We start from the raw sequence: 17,479 nt of genomic DNA, 5'->3' as shown, positions 1-17,479 counted from the left end.
AGCACAAGCAACCGTCCATTAAATGATGCTTTGGCATTGCAAAGAAAAATACTCAGATGTATTTGGTAGTATTTGAAAATCCAGTTCATGTGGCAATAAAAATCAACAATGGCCATACTTTGCCAAATATGTGTAACCTCTATTTGGGGATATAATAAAATTTTCCATACCACAATAATCAAAACATTTGTTGTATCATGCACGCACCGTATAAATTTAAGCATCAAATGTTTTTGAACATGAAGTACATTAGAAACACTGAGTCTCAGAGAAGATCAAATGATACTCACATATGCAAGTGCTTTGAAAATGGTAAAACACTATAAAATATATCAAGTTAGGTATGAAAGTAATATATACACACAATAGCAGAAACCAAATGTAACCGCATGCTGCAAATGATGTAATGATTCTTATTTGTCTAATTTGCATTTTCAGAAAAGACCGTTGGTATGTTACAGCAGCAGCTAAGTTTACAACAATTTTTCTTTGTTCTTGGCAAACAAAAAAAGGTTAAGAATTTGCAGACAAGTCTTGGCAAAGAGATATTCTGATGCAGCCTTGCCAATCCCTGAGAGCTACAGTATACAGCTGGAAAACGTTTGGAGGTTATGGACGTGTTAGAAAAACTTTCCGTTAGTACTGCTAATCAGTACAGCAACATCTTCAGGTCATCATTGGGCCTTGAGGAGTATTAAAATATTCCTAGAGCATTTTACACACCGGTTGGTTCGTCCCATTCCCATTCAGAGGGTCTCATTTTGATGTGGAATATTATTTGAGTTGCAATAGTAAAATAGTATAATCAGTAAGTTCCCTAGTCCATCTAAATATGTAATTTGGGGGCACCTGGGTGGCTCAGTCGGTTAAGCGTCCGCTTTCGCCTCAGGTCATGACCCCAGGGTCCTGGGATCGAGTCCTGCATCGGGCTCCCCGCCTGCTTCTCCCTCTCTGGCTCGCCCTGCTTGTGCACGTGCTCTTTCTCCCTCTCTCTCTTTCTCTCCATCAAATAAATAAATAAAATCTTTAAATAAAATAAAATAAATTTGTAATTTGACTTGGATTACTACATTTTGTGCCGTCAGAGGTCAACTGGACTCTTTCCCTACCACAAAGGTTTGTTTTCTCACCCAGAGTTTCACCGGTATGCATGAAAAAAGCTTTTAATTCTATTCTCAAAGAAGAGACAAACTTTTCTGTATCCAGCGATACCTCTGGCTGGACACATGTATCCACAGACCAGACCGGGAGCTTGAGAGGAAGGTGGAACTGGAAGGGAGTTTTTAGGTCACGCAGTTGATTTCACTGACACATTACCCCATTTGACAGATTGAGCCTGAGCCCCAGGGAGGCGTTTCTAGTCTCGCCGTGTTTCTAGGCCTTTTATTTAAAGTGACAAATCAACTGCTGTTGGAGAAATGATGGCCACATTATTTTTTTGTCTAAAGAGCTACATGTTGCAAGAATTTTTATTCTCCGTTCCCTTTTTCTTGCTTGTTCAGACAGGATGCATTTCCTCTTTGTCAGCCTGTCTCAGGCCCCACATTCTTTTGCCCCTTATATGGAAAGGTTCCACTTGCTTAAACATGTTGAGAAGCACAAATAAAAAGGAGCCACTAAAAAGATTTACATATATATCCTAAGCATAAATACCTATACAAGGTTCAGTACACCAATGAACACAAAAAATTACCTAAAATAAACTATTTTACAAAACAGTTGCCCATGATTTGACATTATTCTGGTGTCATTAAAATGGCCTTACTTACATACCTCTCTGTCTTTATAGAAAAGGTCACAGTTTTGTTGTCCCAAGTTTTCCCATGAACCTATCTTGGTTTGGATCATTTTAAAACTAAAACAAATAAAAGGAAAAAAAAAAAACTAGACCAAAATAGATACCCTGACACTATTTTTAAAAGAATGCGTTTCTTCTACATCTTTTTGTTGTTTTCAAGTTACAAAATAAAAGGACACTTATTATAAAGAAATCTGAACAGCCCAAGACTATAAAAAGGAAAAAATGGATATTCTTCCCTCTAACCCATTCAACTAATCCTTCAGAAGCATCCATCGTACACAAAAGCCAATATGGTATTGTATTTAAGATTTTAAATCCTGAAATCAACCTGTCTGGCTTCAAGTCTTGGCCTGCCACTTCCTAGCTGTGTGGCCTCAAACAAGTTAACTAGCTTCTCTGTGCTTCATTCACATCATCAACAAAAGGCACTAATAAAAAGCGCTTATCATCTAAGGCTGTTGTACAGGATAAAGGAGATAAAGGTACCTCGAAGAATGTCGGACATAATATAAATGCTCAGTCAATCTTAGCTGTTATTATCAAGTCCTTTTGAAATGCAAAGAAAAGTATAAGCTATTATAAATTACACAGCTACAGGAATAATCTATGTATTTCAATAAAACTGGGGGGAAAAAACCTTCCACCCACACTGCCACCACCACCACCACCACTATCAAAAAGCTATAAAAAATGACAACTATTGAAAGAAATTCTTGGATCATGAAGCTATGATATAAATTTATATTTCATTATTCTGTACTTCAACGTCAAATTTATTTTTTTTTAAAGATTTTATTTATTTATTTGACAGAGAGAGGCAGTGAGAGAGGGAACACAAGCAGTGGGAGTGGGAGAGGGAGAAGCAGGCTTCCCGCGGAGCAGGGAGCCCGATGCGGGGCTCGATCCCAGGACCCCGGGACCATGACCTGAGCCGAAGGCAGACGCTTAACGACTGAGCCACCCAGGCGCCCCCAACGTCAAATTTACTTTAACAAATTAGTAGTAGTAATGCTAACTGGCTAAAGTATAAGGCCTACATCAAAACCTTTTGAAAAGTAGACAGGACTTTTGAAATCATTTGAATAAATTTTATTTGAAAAGTAATTCAAGATACCTTGACTAAATATGTATGCTCATATGAGTATCAAACAGAAATACCTTTCCAGCTAAATTCCAATTCCTGTAGAAGTTTCTCCACTCTCCACATTCCCCCATAATGCAGTGTCCTCTCTCCCACTTCTTTCTCCTGGTTCCCGAATAATAAGGAAGGCCAGCTCAGGAGCTGGAAGCCTGTGACATAGAACAGCCTGTCTGTTGATCACGTCGCAGCCGCCCACTTGGCATGTGCTTGGCACTGAGGAAACCAAAACAATGTCGAGCCCAAGACTGGAGCTTCTACGCCAGTCCCACCCTACTGGTCCTGGTTGCGTCCTTTGACTCTAGTTCCTTAGCAGCCATAACATCTCAGGTCCTTTATCTCAGGCTGCACTTTGCATTCCGGGTCACAGCCGCGCACTCCTAACCCAATGGCTACCCATCACCTCCTCATCTGCTCTGAAATCTCCTCTAAAGTGCACCTTTACCTTTACATAGTGTAGTTAATGTTACAAGACTCTTGCCTCATTTGAGAGCTCCTGGTTTTTTATCAGTGACTACGTCCGACTGACTCAAACACAAGCCATGCAAGTCACCTGACAAATCATAATTTGGATGCGCTTCACCAAAGTTCTCAAAGCCCACCGAGGGAAAGAGACTTAAAATCATCCAGCTACTGTGGCTCCTTTCAGTTTAAGTATGAAACACATGTGCATCACTAGGGCTATAAAACTGGTCAGAAGTGTCCGTGATGATCAGGAAAATAATGAGAACAAGTGTATATTTTTACAATATTATAGAAGAGGTTTTCTACAGAACTTTGGGGCTATATGCAGCTCTTACTCACTCATAATACATATGTTTCTAAAGAGTCTCTGTATCCCACAGAATGATGTGCACGTGTATGCATGGTGTGTACGTATTGATGAGAACCAAGAATGATGAGGCAAGGTCATAAGTTTGCTTACTGATGTATTTCTTGATAAAAATATGTTATGTTTTTCATAATTGTTTGAACATGTGTATCTGGTTACTCTGAGATCTGGAACAGTTTCCATCTTATCTGGGCTAGCTGGTAAAAATCTCAGTACATAATTCAAATATTTCAAAAATATACCCTCATTTCCTCAAAATTGATTTCAAATCCTTAATCTTTGGGATTGGTGAGAAAATTAACATCAGTCTTTTTAGGATCCCCTTCCCAGTGATTTTTTTTCCAGGATACTGGGTGGATGGACAGAAGGAGAACTGAGGATACCCCTTGGTCCTGAAGTATCCATCCTCCTTGACTGCTGAAAAGAGGCTAGGTCTCAGTGTGCATGGTGTGGCGTGGTGTGGTGTGGTGATCTTGGTGTTTCTGGGCAACAGTTTGAGCCTTTTGTGTAGCCATAAACAGTCATCTCTTCTCTGAAGTCATTCTTCCTGCACTCATCTGTCCCTCCATCCCTCTCCCTCCACCCTTCCTGTCAATGAGGTGAACCTATTCATTAGGGTCCTACAGCCTTGGCTGGGTGTCTTACTGTCTCCTTAGCAGTATTGCCCAAGAAGTGGAGTGTGAGTCCTTTCATTGGCTCTCCCCACAAACCTGTAAACACTCCTCTCCTCTTTCTCTCCAACTTATTAGAATCTCTTTTCAAAAAAATGTCCAGGATAGCCATGTTCTTTCACCTGTTCTGGCCAAGACACTTTTCCTACAGTTAAGAATCTTCTCCCTCTTCTGGGGCTAAGCTGGAGGAGGGAAATAAGCCAAAAAACAGAACTTCACAGGCCATGCCACATTCCTTCCCTCCAGCAGTAATTTCAGGGTCTGAATGAAAGGAAAGTAAAAGGATCAAGACAGATCAAAATGTTAATCTCTAAAAATATTAACTCCTGCCTCCCACCACCACCATACGCACACATCAACCAGCCAAGACATCAAAAATATTAATGACTTGCTGGAAAGTAGCGTGGTTCAAGGCAAGTGTACAAATGTCTCTTCAGGACCCTCAACCTTAAATCCAAAATGAAACTCACAAGCTCGCCCTCCTCAATTAAATTCTCCTCTGCCTTTTCTTTTCTCTATTTCTATTACTAGAATCATCAGACAAGCAACACACCAAGCTAGAAAGTGGTGTCACCTTCAACTTTTTCTCCTCTCCCTTAATCTCTTCTATCCCTCAAATAACAAATCAACTCCAATCTAATTTGGTTACAGCTTCTAGGCTTCCCTCTGGAGCCTGGGGCCACTCTGCCTTAATCCAGCTCTCTCTGTTTTGAAAGTCTTAAGTATTCTCTTAGATTACGAAGTAATATTTGAATACTACAAACAATTCAAACTATATACAAGTATAAAAAATAGACAGTGAGGACCTCCTAATAATTTCATATATCCGAATGACTGCTACCATTTTGATATATATATTTTTATAGGAATACAGCCAAATAGAAAAGTTTGTTTTTGTTTTTACAAATATGAGTTTATATTGTACATATCACTTTGCAATTCTTCCCCTAGTTTTATGGAGATGTAATTGACATACAGCACTCTGTACCTTTAAGGTGTACAGCCAGCATAATGACTGGACTTCCATATATTGTGTATATGTATATTGTGCAATGCTTTAATCCATCATCTCAAAAGATACAATTAGAAAAAAAAAAAGAAAAGAAAAGAAAAAGATTTTTCCTTGGGATGAGAACTCTTAGGATTTACTCTCTTTTTTTACCCTCATTTTATTTACCCTCACTTTTTCAAAGTTGATTTCAAGTCCTTCCCGTTGGGACTGGTGAGAAAATTAACCTCAGTCTCCTTAGGATCCTTTTCAAACATGCCATATCTTTTCAAATAAACCATACGGCAGTGTTAACTATAGCCATCATGCCGTAGATCAAATCTTTAGTATTTATTTACCTTGTCACTGGAAGTTTATAGCTTTTGACTACCTTCATCCAATTCCCCCTTGTTTTGCAACTTAAAAAAAAAAACAAAAACATATACTGTGGACATCTTTTCATGGTAAGACATATATGGCTACAATTCTTTTTAATGGTTGAAAAATATTACTTTGTTTAGTATATCACAGTGTAATCCACCTTATCTGGATGCACTTTTGGGTTGCTACTGCACTGAACACCCCTCTAACTATATCATTCTACTCTTGAGCAAAGATTTCCAAAGGGTTAATAAATACTAACAAATTACCTTTCTGAAACAGTGTACATATTCCCACTGAAAGTGTATGAAGGTGCCCCTCATTACTCTTTGACTGAATTATTGCAACCTAATCTTGTTTTCTTTGCCAACAAATTCTCCCCACTCTGGTTTATCATTTTCATGGCCACCAAAGTTGTTTTCCTAAAAAGAACAGAAGCAGATCATAACACTTCCTAACTTAGTTGCTTCTGTCTAATCTCTGTCGCCAAAAGATGCAACTGACCCCAGAAATGTTCCAATAGACTGGAACACAGACCGGCCTCAACCTACCATTTTAGTTTCTTCAGTGGACATAGCCTCCTGCAAATCATACTCAGGATATTAAGAATGTGTTCATTTGGGGCACCCCGGGTGGTGTAGTTGGTTAAGCATCTGCTTTCAGCTCAGGTCATGATCCCGGAATCCTGGGTTCGAGCTTGGATCAGCGGGGAGTCTGCCTCTCCCTCTCTCTCTGCCCCTCCCCACTGCTTGTGCTCTCACTCTCAAATGAATAAATACAAAATCTTAAAAAAAGAGAGAGAGAAATCTCTGATTTAGCATAATTGTGATGAGTTACACTGAAGGAGACAAGGTCACCCTGAAGGGGATCAGGATATGCTGCCCCAACACATGCCACTTTGACATCAGGATTACTTTGAGCTGAAGGTAACTAAGAATCAACAGATGCAGGGAGAATTCTCTGCCCTCCCTTCTCTGCCTGAAGGCAAGGCATACATTTCCCTTTGAGGAAGGTACTCCCTCTCTCCTGTACCAGGAAGAGAAAAGTGACTCTTTTCATCTCAGAGGGCAAGTCAACCCCAACATGAGTTTGCATAAACAGACCTTACTACAATAGCCTTTCTCTTCCATTAGCTTCCCCCATATATTTCCCAGTGGCTTCCCTACAATTTGTCATCCTTTGGAGTCCAAACCCTCTCTCATCCCATAAGAGATGTATATAAGTCCCAAACCCTGATGACTGTTTCACTTCTTTACTGTGAATGACAAGTGCATGTAAATATTAATAATAATTGTCTGTTTTTTCCTCCTGTTCATCTGTCTTTTGTTAGTATAATTCGGAGTCCTAAGCAAGTAGAGGAAAAGTTTTCCTCCTTGACAGTTCTGACTTGAGGATGGGCTGGGACAGGTTGGGATTCCCACTCACTCAGAAGCCTGTTGCTGAGATCTCCAGACCCCTAACCAAGCCAGCAAAGGTGAGTGTTCTTGCCAAATCAGCCTCTTGGGCTCAGAGTCTGGTGGAGGGACTGCAGTAAGAACCTCTCCTTGTGTTTTTCTTTCCAAGACTAGATTGGCAGGAGAAAGCATTTGTAAGAACCAGCACATTGGGTATTGTGACTCTACTGATTTTTAGTTCGCATACTTTCATTATTGATCCTTTCCTTCTTGGAGAGAGCTCTTGCTTTCTCATCTCTGCTTTTTGTGTTGGTCAACAGAGGGACGAGAATAATAGGGAAAACATACGCATGAGCCTGTTGTTTGAACTGGCTTACAGTTTTCACTGGACCAGAATCTGTTTGGATAAACTTTGCTATAGGTCACCACTAAAAAAAAAAAAAAAGAGAGAGAGAGAGAGATTCTTTTGTCTTGATTTGGGTCCTGAGAGCTTGGCTTAGGTCTAGGACAGTATTCTCTCTAGTTTTCCACCTGCTGGGACTGCAAGTCATTGGGCCTGCATCTGGAGGTAGCTAGCTGTCGGGTTAGGAACCCGAGACATAAGGTACTAGAGCATCACTTTCCATCTGACTATTTCAGCTCTCAGGAGAGTTTGTCCAAATAAGGATCTTAGCCCATAAGGGAACTTTGTCATCTTTTCCTCTGCGCCTTATTAGTGCTGAGAGAGTCCCATGTCCGAATGGTCTGCCTGGTGTGACAGATTAGCAAGTCTGGGGTTGGAGGCCTCTCACTTTGTGGGAGACTGGAGACACATGTTTTCACCAACACCATTCTTACTGCCCATGCCAACAAAGGTCTTTGGTTTCTTTCTCTTTGGCTTTCTTAGGGAGTGACTTTGGATCACTGGGGCTGTATCTTCTGCACCCTCCTTGGGATGCTTCTTGTAGCCATGATTCGGTTCTATAAAGGCTTATTGGTTTTGTGTCATATTTTGGAAGAGGTATTCCTTTGGAGATCCTAAATCATCAGTAGCCCGATGACAGTCTTTGGATTTGGAAAGGTTTTATATTTAAAAGAAATATTAGAGAACTCTCACCCTGAATAAATGTTTTATTGGTACCTGTAGGGAGATCCAATTGAAAGAAGAAAAAATAAAACCCAATATCATGGCTAACCTAAAAAGACTCCCTTAATAAAACCACAGAGCAGAAATCAGATTTACAACAAACTTAAGATCCCACCACAAACACCACCCCCCACCAACTCCTTTTATAATGCTGCTTAAGAAAGCTTAAGCTATCAGGAGGATTTACTGTTTATCCCAGAAAGAGCAAAAACAAAACAAAAAAACCCAGAAATAGGCAAATATGCCCCTAAACTCCTTAGAACTACTTGAAAGCTTGTACCCTTTCGCTCCTGCTTTGAGATGTAAATCTTCTACCACCCAGAACTGTCTTCTCAAGGACAGGAGACATCTCCTTGAAATATAAGCCCCTAAGGGAATAACTTTGGCTTCCAGTCCAAAGAGCACCTTGCTTTAACTTCTCAGTAGACTGAAACAACCACCTGGGATTAAAGCCACAGCCTCCATAAACGACATGTCCAGGAAAAGTCTTTAAAGTCTCCCCCACAAATACTGGTAAAAAGCTTTAGCTTTTTTATTGAGCATATTGAGCAGATGACTGACTTGGTCTATCTGCCATAAATATAATTAGGATTAAAAAAAAGACAAAAATGAGAACCAACACTTATATAAATTAGTGACTTTTGTGTTTCTAGATGTATACCTGACCCATGGCCGAAATCTTAAAATTAAAAAAAAAATTAAATCTTTATTATATGTGTATGTATGAATGTATGTATGGTACATATATGTGATATTTTCTTACCTCTGAATGGTATTACCAAATTAATAAAGGAGCACTATTCTAAATGAGCTTAGAAAAAAGTAGGCACTTAAAAGTTAAACTTGAAACTCCCAGAAATATAGGCACTAACTCAAATGCTTTTCTTTTTTTTTTCTTAACTTTTTTTTTTAAAGATTTTTTATTTATTTATTTGAGACAGAGAGAATGAGAGACAGAGAGCATGAGAGGGAGGAGGGTCAGAGGGAGAAGCAGACTCCCTGCTGAGCAGGGAGCCTGATGCGGGACTCGATTCCGGGACTCCAGGATCATGACCTGAGACGAAGGCAGTCGCTTAACCAACTGAGCCACCCAGGCGCCCTTTTCTTAACTTTTTAAAAAATATTTTATTTATTTGATGGAGAGAGAGAGTACAAGCAGGGGGAGCAAGCAGGGGGAAAGGGAGAAATAGGCTCCCCGCTGAGCAGAAAGCCCAATGCAGAGTTCCATCTCAGGATCCAGGACCCTGGGATCATGACCTGAAGCAGAAGGCAAATGCCCAACTGACTAAGCCACCCAGGTGCCCCCCAAGTACTTTTTAAATTCATGTGATCCAGAATAATCTTTCTTGAATAAAACCAGTTCAATAGCATTGGTTTAATAAAACATTTTCAGAGTTGTCAACATTAAATATAACATCCATTTACATCTTATTGTACTTGAATTTACTAGCCAAATAAGCTAACATAACTACTAGATGTTTAAGATGATAAAAGTTATATATTTGATTTTAATCAAATTGAGTCATTGTTCTGACAAATTTCATTTCAGCAATAACTAACTGTGTTTTATAATGTATCAGCTTAAAAATAACTTCCCATATATTTTTGGTAACTTGAAAACTTAAAGTTATATTAAGTTAATGGATAGATATTCACTGAATATCTAGATCATTACCAAATAAGATAAAATACCTAAATATTAACTACTAAGCATAACTTCAAGTTTATTTACTTTTGGCCTCTTAATTTTACAGAAAGACTAAAATATATTAGTAAACATCTTCTTTTGCCACCTTGATAAACGTTACTATGAGGAAACAATCTTTAGACACTATCAAATGGTGTATTCATAAATTTGCTCATCTAGTACAGAATTTGGATTGTGACAGACAGTTCCCAATTGTCCACTTCTTAGTTTTCACTGGAAATTAAGGCTACTGAAAGTTAGAATTCTAATAAATATATGTAAATTAACTATAGGAACAACAAGAATGAAGGGAAAGAAAAAAACAAACCTAGGTATGCAAAGTATACAAGGAAAGTATAAGATGTGTTTTCCTTAAAAAAAAAAAAAAAAAAAGGAGTGATTTTGCCCTAAAGTAGGTTACAGGTCATTTAAAGCCCATTACAGAAGAAGAAAGTAGAAAATGGACAAAAATCTGAACAGATATAGAAAATTGGAAAGGATCTATGAAAAAAGGGGAAAAGAAGGAGAAAGAGGAAGAATCTTATCTTGTGAGGTCAAGCTGGCTAAGACTGAATGGATTTATTTATAAAGTTTTTTAAAAGATGAGCCCAATAGTGTACTGAAGTAAGACTAGAGTTTGGCTTTCTTTCTGTTAAAACAATAAAATTGTGTTGGATTATTGGTCTATTCTTTTTTAAAATTTTTATTGATTATTGGTCTATTCTTCATAAAAGAGTGTGAAGATTGTGAAGTAACGATTCTTTACTTCTTGAGTCATCCACAGAGGAAATAAAGATTCTGTGTTCTTCACGTTGCCTTTATCATAATGTCTTTGATTATTTAAGAAAACGGAGTCTTCTCAATATTGAAAGAGTTAAGTTCTTTTTGCTTGTTGTTGTTTTACAATCATGTTATCTTCTACATCTATTTTTAAAATATTTTATTTTCACTTTGGTTAAATAATTGAAGATCTAGCATTGCTTCATAGTGATCTGTGTTCTTATTTAATTGAATGTTCAAACCTTTTGACATTTTAGACAACTTTCCCAAATCAAATTCTTTTTTTTTTTAAAGATTTTATTTATTTGTGAGAGAGAGAATGAGAGACAGAGAGCATGAGAGGGAGGAGGGTCAGAGGGAGAAGCAGACTCCCTGGCCGAGCAGGGAGCCCGATGCGGGACTCGATCCCGGGACTCCAGGATCATGACCTGAGCCGAAGGCAGTTGCCCAACCAACTGAGCCACCCAGGCGCCCCCAAATCAAATTCTTAATGAAGTCTTTGTGACCTTTGCAACATTGACATTTCCTAGACAGTCCCTGGAAAATTAGCCTTTGACCAATTTTAATGAAATTAGGTTTCTTTTGCAAAGAAAATTATCTTTGATCAAAATGAGGGTGATTGTAGAGGAAATACTGTGTTTCATGGAAAACAACAACTCACTTTTGTGGGTGTCCATTGTCAATGAGGTACTTTCACTCCTTTGTAAATGGGATCCTGCCATCTTGCAATTAATGTCTCCAATTTTCTCCTGCCCTCCTGACTTAGCATCAATGAGGACTCAACATGCCCTTTTCCTGAAGCTCTGCAAGTTCAAAGAATTTATCACCACAATGGTTTGGGCCACTCAGGAAGCTTACCAGAACCTGGTCCTGGGGCCTCCAGGACATAACCATGACTGTGAGACCACCATTACTGTCCTCACTCTGCCATCTAAAGACGCTTTGCACCCAACATTTAGAAATCTTCTTGACTGCCCTCGGGACTCAAAAAACTGGATTTATGCTCTGCTCCAACCATGAATCTTTCTTTTTCTTTTGTTTCCATAGAAATGCCCCTCATTGAATGCCCAGTTGCTCACACCATACAAAGGTCCAACTTCAGGGGATGCTCTACTCCCACCTGTACCACTGTCTCCTGAAATGAGACAGAACTGTTTAACTAAACTGACCTATTCCTAAGAATAGGTTTAATTTGAATATGGGATAATGTGCTTGTGTTTGTTCTATCTGCTTATTTATTCTTTTTTAAAATCTGTGTTCTTCTGCCCCTTGGCAGATCCCTTACTCCTCAGCTAATAACCCTTTTCTCTATTCTCTACAGCAACCAGCTAGGCTTTTGATGTGTGAAAATTGCTCAAAAGTTTCAGATGGGGGGAGATGAAGGGAATCAGATTATGCCACCCCAAAATAACAAAATATTCCCATTTGGCATAAGGACTATTTTGAGCTGAAAACAATTGAAAATCAACAAATGCAGAAGTTCTCTGCCTTCCCCTCTCTACCTGAAAGAAGAAAGGCATAAATTTCCCTCTGAGGATGATGCTTCCCACCACCCTACCCCTCAGCACCCACCTCGATACCAAGAAGAAAAATTGATTCTTATCATCAAAGATATGGCGAGTCAAGATGAGTTTTCATAAAAAGATCTTACTAAAATAGTCCTTATCTTCTATTAGTTGCCACTACACATATCTTAGTTACTTTGCCACAACCTATGCTCCCTTGAAGTCTAATCCCCTTTTCCTTTGTTAAGAAGGGTATACAAGCCCCCAAAGTCTAACTACTTCTTTGAGTTTGACTACTTTTCCGTGAACTCCTGTACACACAAATATCTTTAATAAAGAATAATAAAAATTGTATGCCTTTACTCTTGTTAATCTGCCTTTTGTTATTCTAATTCACAGGCCCCCACAAACTGAATCTAAGAGTATAGAGGAAAATATTTTTCTCTCCAACTGCCCCCTTGCATAATCTTTCATACCCAGGCTAAAAGTGTATATTTGTTAGTTCACTGGTCAGCTTGTGATGTGAACCAGAACAAGGTCAACTCTTTGGTACTGGAAGCTTCCTGAACTTGGATCTTTATGGCCCTAAAGCCTTTGAAAAAACTAGTGGAAACAGAACAACCTATAAGTTAAGAAACTATAATTATGCTGAATTTAAATTCAATGTCTTCGGTGTTAGAAATTTTGATATTTCTGTTAAATTCCTTATGGTGAGACTCATATAGATCAATTAGAAAATTTAAAAATTATACTCTATGGGCATCTGGATGTGAAAACATGATATTTGAACCGGAAGACACAGAACCAAGATTTCATTCTTAACCCTGACTCTTCCTGTGTGATTTGGGGCAACTTACTAAAAGTCTCTGAATCTATTTCCTTATGGGGAAAAGAGGAATAAGGATTTGTATCTGCTTTTCCTATGTTACAAAATTACAGTAGGGATCAAATGAGATGGATGCATGCATATATTAGTAATCAAGTACTAAATGGAACTTTGTTTTTAATATAGAGAGGAAAGGCATTCTAGGCTTATTGATTCTTTCCATATTTATTAAATTTAACTCAGCAATTAAAATAATAACAATAATAAGGCAAGTGGGTCCTAATAACTCATGGTCCTATGTGTCTTATAACATTTAAAAAAGTCTGAGAACTCAAATGAGAGACAGACCCTACTTGAGTCCGTGTACCTTTGTTAACCACCTTGCCACACACCATCCTTTCTCATTTTAGGTGAAAATCTCCTGAGCAATTTCTAAAGCGTTCAGGGACTTTCTATGGGCAGGCTTATCAGACAAAAAGTCAGCCCAGACAGAATAACAAAGCAATTGCTTTTCTAACATCTAGTACTTCATTAACTACTATTTAGGGGAAGAGCTAAAAACAATAGAAACCTGCTGAGAAATTTGCTAAAATCTTTAGAGCTTTTCTGAAAAAGCTAACCAACTTTAGTGGAGGATTTCATTTCCCTCTTACCTGGTATTATTTTTCCAGTTTAATATCATATATCTTTATAAAACTCCTGGAGGAATCTTTTAAAATTGTTATAAATGTATTGCATTCCGCCAGACCACTGCAGAGTGGTTATTGTCCTCTGAAATAACTAGTCTGATGCAGTTCACCAAGAAACGCTGATTTGATGAGTCAAAGATAGCAGTCTGAAAAGCAGGGTAGACTGCCCTGGGAAGGTCCCTTTTCCCTTGTCACTGCCAGCCACAATTACCAGTGTTACCCACTGACTCTGTTTCATTGTTGAAGCAAAGAACCAAAGGGAAAGATATCAGAACCACAGATGCAATGGGAAATTTTCTATATTCTTCCATTTTGTTTTTTACAGTGTACTTTATGTTTACAACTCCTAAGGAATAGTTAACATGTCAGCAAGCTATTCCCTGGCCAGGAATTATACACAGAACCAGAATTACATACTTTGTAATTTTACACATTATATTTGCAGGTTTGGAAATGCGGAATATATAAAATTTCCTGCAAAGGACAATGAAGCTGGATGTTGAGGCACAAGAAAGAGCTAGAAAAAATTATTCAGTAATTGCCCAGGTGAAACAACCGTCTGAGTAAATCTGGATATTCATTTTTTGAAGCTCTTGTTTTCATGAAAAGATGTAGTTTTTTATTTTTATTTTTATATGAATTCTATTGTCTCCATTTAGCTTTTACACATGGCCACTAAATGATTTTGTTTGTTTGTTTTGGTCAATTAGGCCATTTGGGCTTTTTTTTATCATGGCTGATCACTAAGTGATTGATCAAGTAAAAAGGATAACTCCTTGATCCCCTTCCCCATAGAAATGTGCATCTTTTGTCCATTTCATCCAGGTAGGATTTTTAAAATATCAACAAGTGAGTCATTTCAGCTGTGTTTTGAGACACAGTGCTGTTTAGATGTGCAATTATATTATGAAGTTTAAGGAGCAGGTGAAAATAGGATACATAATATAAAAAATAAATATGAATTTAAACGTGTATGGGAGAAATACACCAAAATAGTAAAAATATTGAAAATGATTTTCTCTAGTGGGGCAATTATGGGTTATTTATAGTCCTTGGTAGCTTCCAAATGTTCTGCAATAAACATATATTATTTTTATCATCAGAAAAGGAAGTCAATTTTATAAGGGAAGCATATAAATAAGTTTCTTAAGAGCAAGAACTACTTCTATTCATCTTTGAATTCTTCACAGTGCAATTTAATTGGAGAAGTGTTTTATTATTGTAAAAGCCACTTGATTACAACACAGCATTTGCCACAAACAGGCAATTAGAAAAATATATTGCAAAATGACGTGATTGCTTATCAACACCTAAAAAATCCTCTCCGCATTTCCCCTTCCATTATTCTGTTATTTCCCTGCAAACACCCTTAAAAGTTCTTCTTTTAATAAAATGATGGATTTATAAGCATAGAATCTCAGGATTGGAGGGGAACTTCAAGATCATATATTCTAACATCATCTGGAATTATCCACCTGAAACCCAAAATCCTCCAACAGTGGGGAATCCATTACCTTTCAAGGCAGTTCATCCTTGCAACTTCAGCAAAGTTAACAGCAGCTTTTTTTTATATTTCTTACCCAATTTTTTTCCCCCTGACAGAGAATAAAGACGCTTGGGATGGATCTTGTTTCATTATTAGTAACAAGGACTCTACTGTACCAAACCAGCTGAGGGATGAAAATTACCATATGGCTAAAGATTGCAGCTTCCAATAAAGCATTTTCAGGGATGTAATTGTGTTTATGTGAAACGCATCACCCTTCTGAGCCGCTTGGTCTTTCAGCCTATGTCCCAGAAGATGCAATCCTCCATCTTAAGTCACAAAATCACTTCCATTATTTAATTTTCAGCAAAGAAGAAATAATTGACCTGCAAGTATAAAAGGCAGCTGCTCTTGGCCAGTCACTCCAGCGTTTGTTAAAGTTCTGAGATACGAAGGTGAGCTCAGAGAGGGCCCTTGCCCAGTGAGTGGTCTGTTAAGCAGAGCTAATCCAGACTCTTGTTTGTCTTTCTCTGTGGGCCTCAGAACCTTTCATTGAGCTTCTTAGTTCAGCTGTTCTAATGGGCTGAAAGTCACTAGTCTGGTGTCTTATGTGATTTTTAGAGCATGATGAAGAAGAAAAGAGGCTCTGGCTCACAATAAAAATCCAAAGCTTCCCCACCTCCTCCGTAGATACCTAATTTAACACACAGAAGGACTCTTAATTATCTCCATTTGGGTGGAATGGTGACGGTGACGTTGCTACTGGAAGTCACTTGCGGTAGAGTTTGTTTTCAAAATGAAGCAGCAAGAGAGCTCTTTCTACCTTGGATAGAAAAGCTAGGTTTTAATTAGAACCCTGTCTCCACCTTATCATTATTACTTTTTTGGTTTTGCTACCGCCGTGTTATCAGAAACACTTCAAACCCTTCTTGTTCATAGTGTTGGCTAAAAATGCAATGATCTAACCCACATCACCTCTCTCCCCACCACACGCTCAAAAACTTATCGAATGAAAATGTGTTTAATGAAACAACTGCCTAGCCACGGGAGGTGCAGTTCTCAGAAATTTGGGCTGTGATAGTACAAAGCATCCTAAGGGTTGCAAGTAAGTGAAAATAGAGGGGTGAATACAACTGTTTGAGTGCAAGGGCAAAGAACAAGACCTATTTAAAATAGTTCTTGGGTCCTTGCACTTTCTTTTTGCCTCTGAAGTTCTCATATTTTAGAGTTTATTTTCTTGAAAAATAAAGGATTTGCTCTTTAAGGATGTGTGTCTGTAGCAGGATAATCAACCAGTTCTTCGGCATGTTTCAGAGGCGTGCTACCGTCCAGGTCTGGAAGGTACTAGCAGAGATTTTGTAGGTGGATGCATGCTTTCTCCAAAATAAAAACAAAAACAAACAAAAAAAAACAGTGAAAAAGAAGAGTAAAAAAAAAAAGGAAGTAGAAAAAGGAGTAAAGACAAAATTCTGGGAGCATTGGTGCTAGGAAAAACCTGAACACAAGGTTGCAAAACCAAATGTCAGGCAGGTCAACTGAAAATAAATCTATCAGGGACTCAGCCTCCTGATGCAATGCTGTGGCCGAGTAATTAACTTTCATACCACTTAATTCCACAAGGATTTGTTGGACACCTCTAGTATGTGCTCAACACTGGGCTAGGCCCTGATGAATCATAGAGCTAATCTGATCCCCATGACTGTTGGGGGAGAAAATTGCCTTTTTACATCCTGACTCAGATTTTTGTCTCAGTTGGATAAATGCCTCTGATCAGTGAAATAATTACAGGGAGCACTTACAAAAATGTAGACTTATGCATTAAAAAACATCATATACTGATATTTCTTGGTTATGTAGTGCAATTGACTTGATACTTATCAGAATTTAGTCCAATTTTCCACCTTTTCAGAGAAGAAGCGGTGGTAAAAGTTTTATAGCATGGGAGGGAGAATGATAGCTCACCCTACTCCCAGATAATCCAAAACAAAACAATTCCTGTTTGTATCCCTTTGGCCTCATAAACGCCAGAGGATGTGACTCAAGTTCAGGAAGGTGTTGCCCATAGACCCAAGTATGTTATGGTGGATCTTCTATTGTGCATATGGGCACTCAGCATTCATTGCCCTGAATATAATATATAATTCCCAGAGACATCTTTGTAGTCAGTTGAGATAG

At 38.3% G+C, this 17,479-nt stretch overlaps 1 protein-coding gene across 1 annotated transcript in view; it reads right to left on the bottom strand.

Annotated features, from left to right (window-relative positions):
• NRG1 (neuregulin 1) overlaps positions 1–17,479 on the bottom strand; it is a 1,087,745-nt gene that overhangs the window by 242,967 nt on the left and 827,299 nt on the right. The gene's annotated exons all lie outside the window — the stretch shown is intronic.

The sequence above is a fragment of the Neomonachus schauinslandi genome, chromosome 2, assembly GCF_002201575.2.
Source record: "Neomonachus schauinslandi chromosome 2, ASM220157v2, whole genome shotgun sequence".
Classification (NCBI taxonomy): Eukaryota; Metazoa; Chordata; class Mammalia; order Carnivora; family Phocidae; genus Neomonachus; species Neomonachus schauinslandi.
The sequence above is the reverse complement of the archived record's forward strand: the minus strand, read 5'-3'. Positions and strand labels throughout refer to the sequence as shown.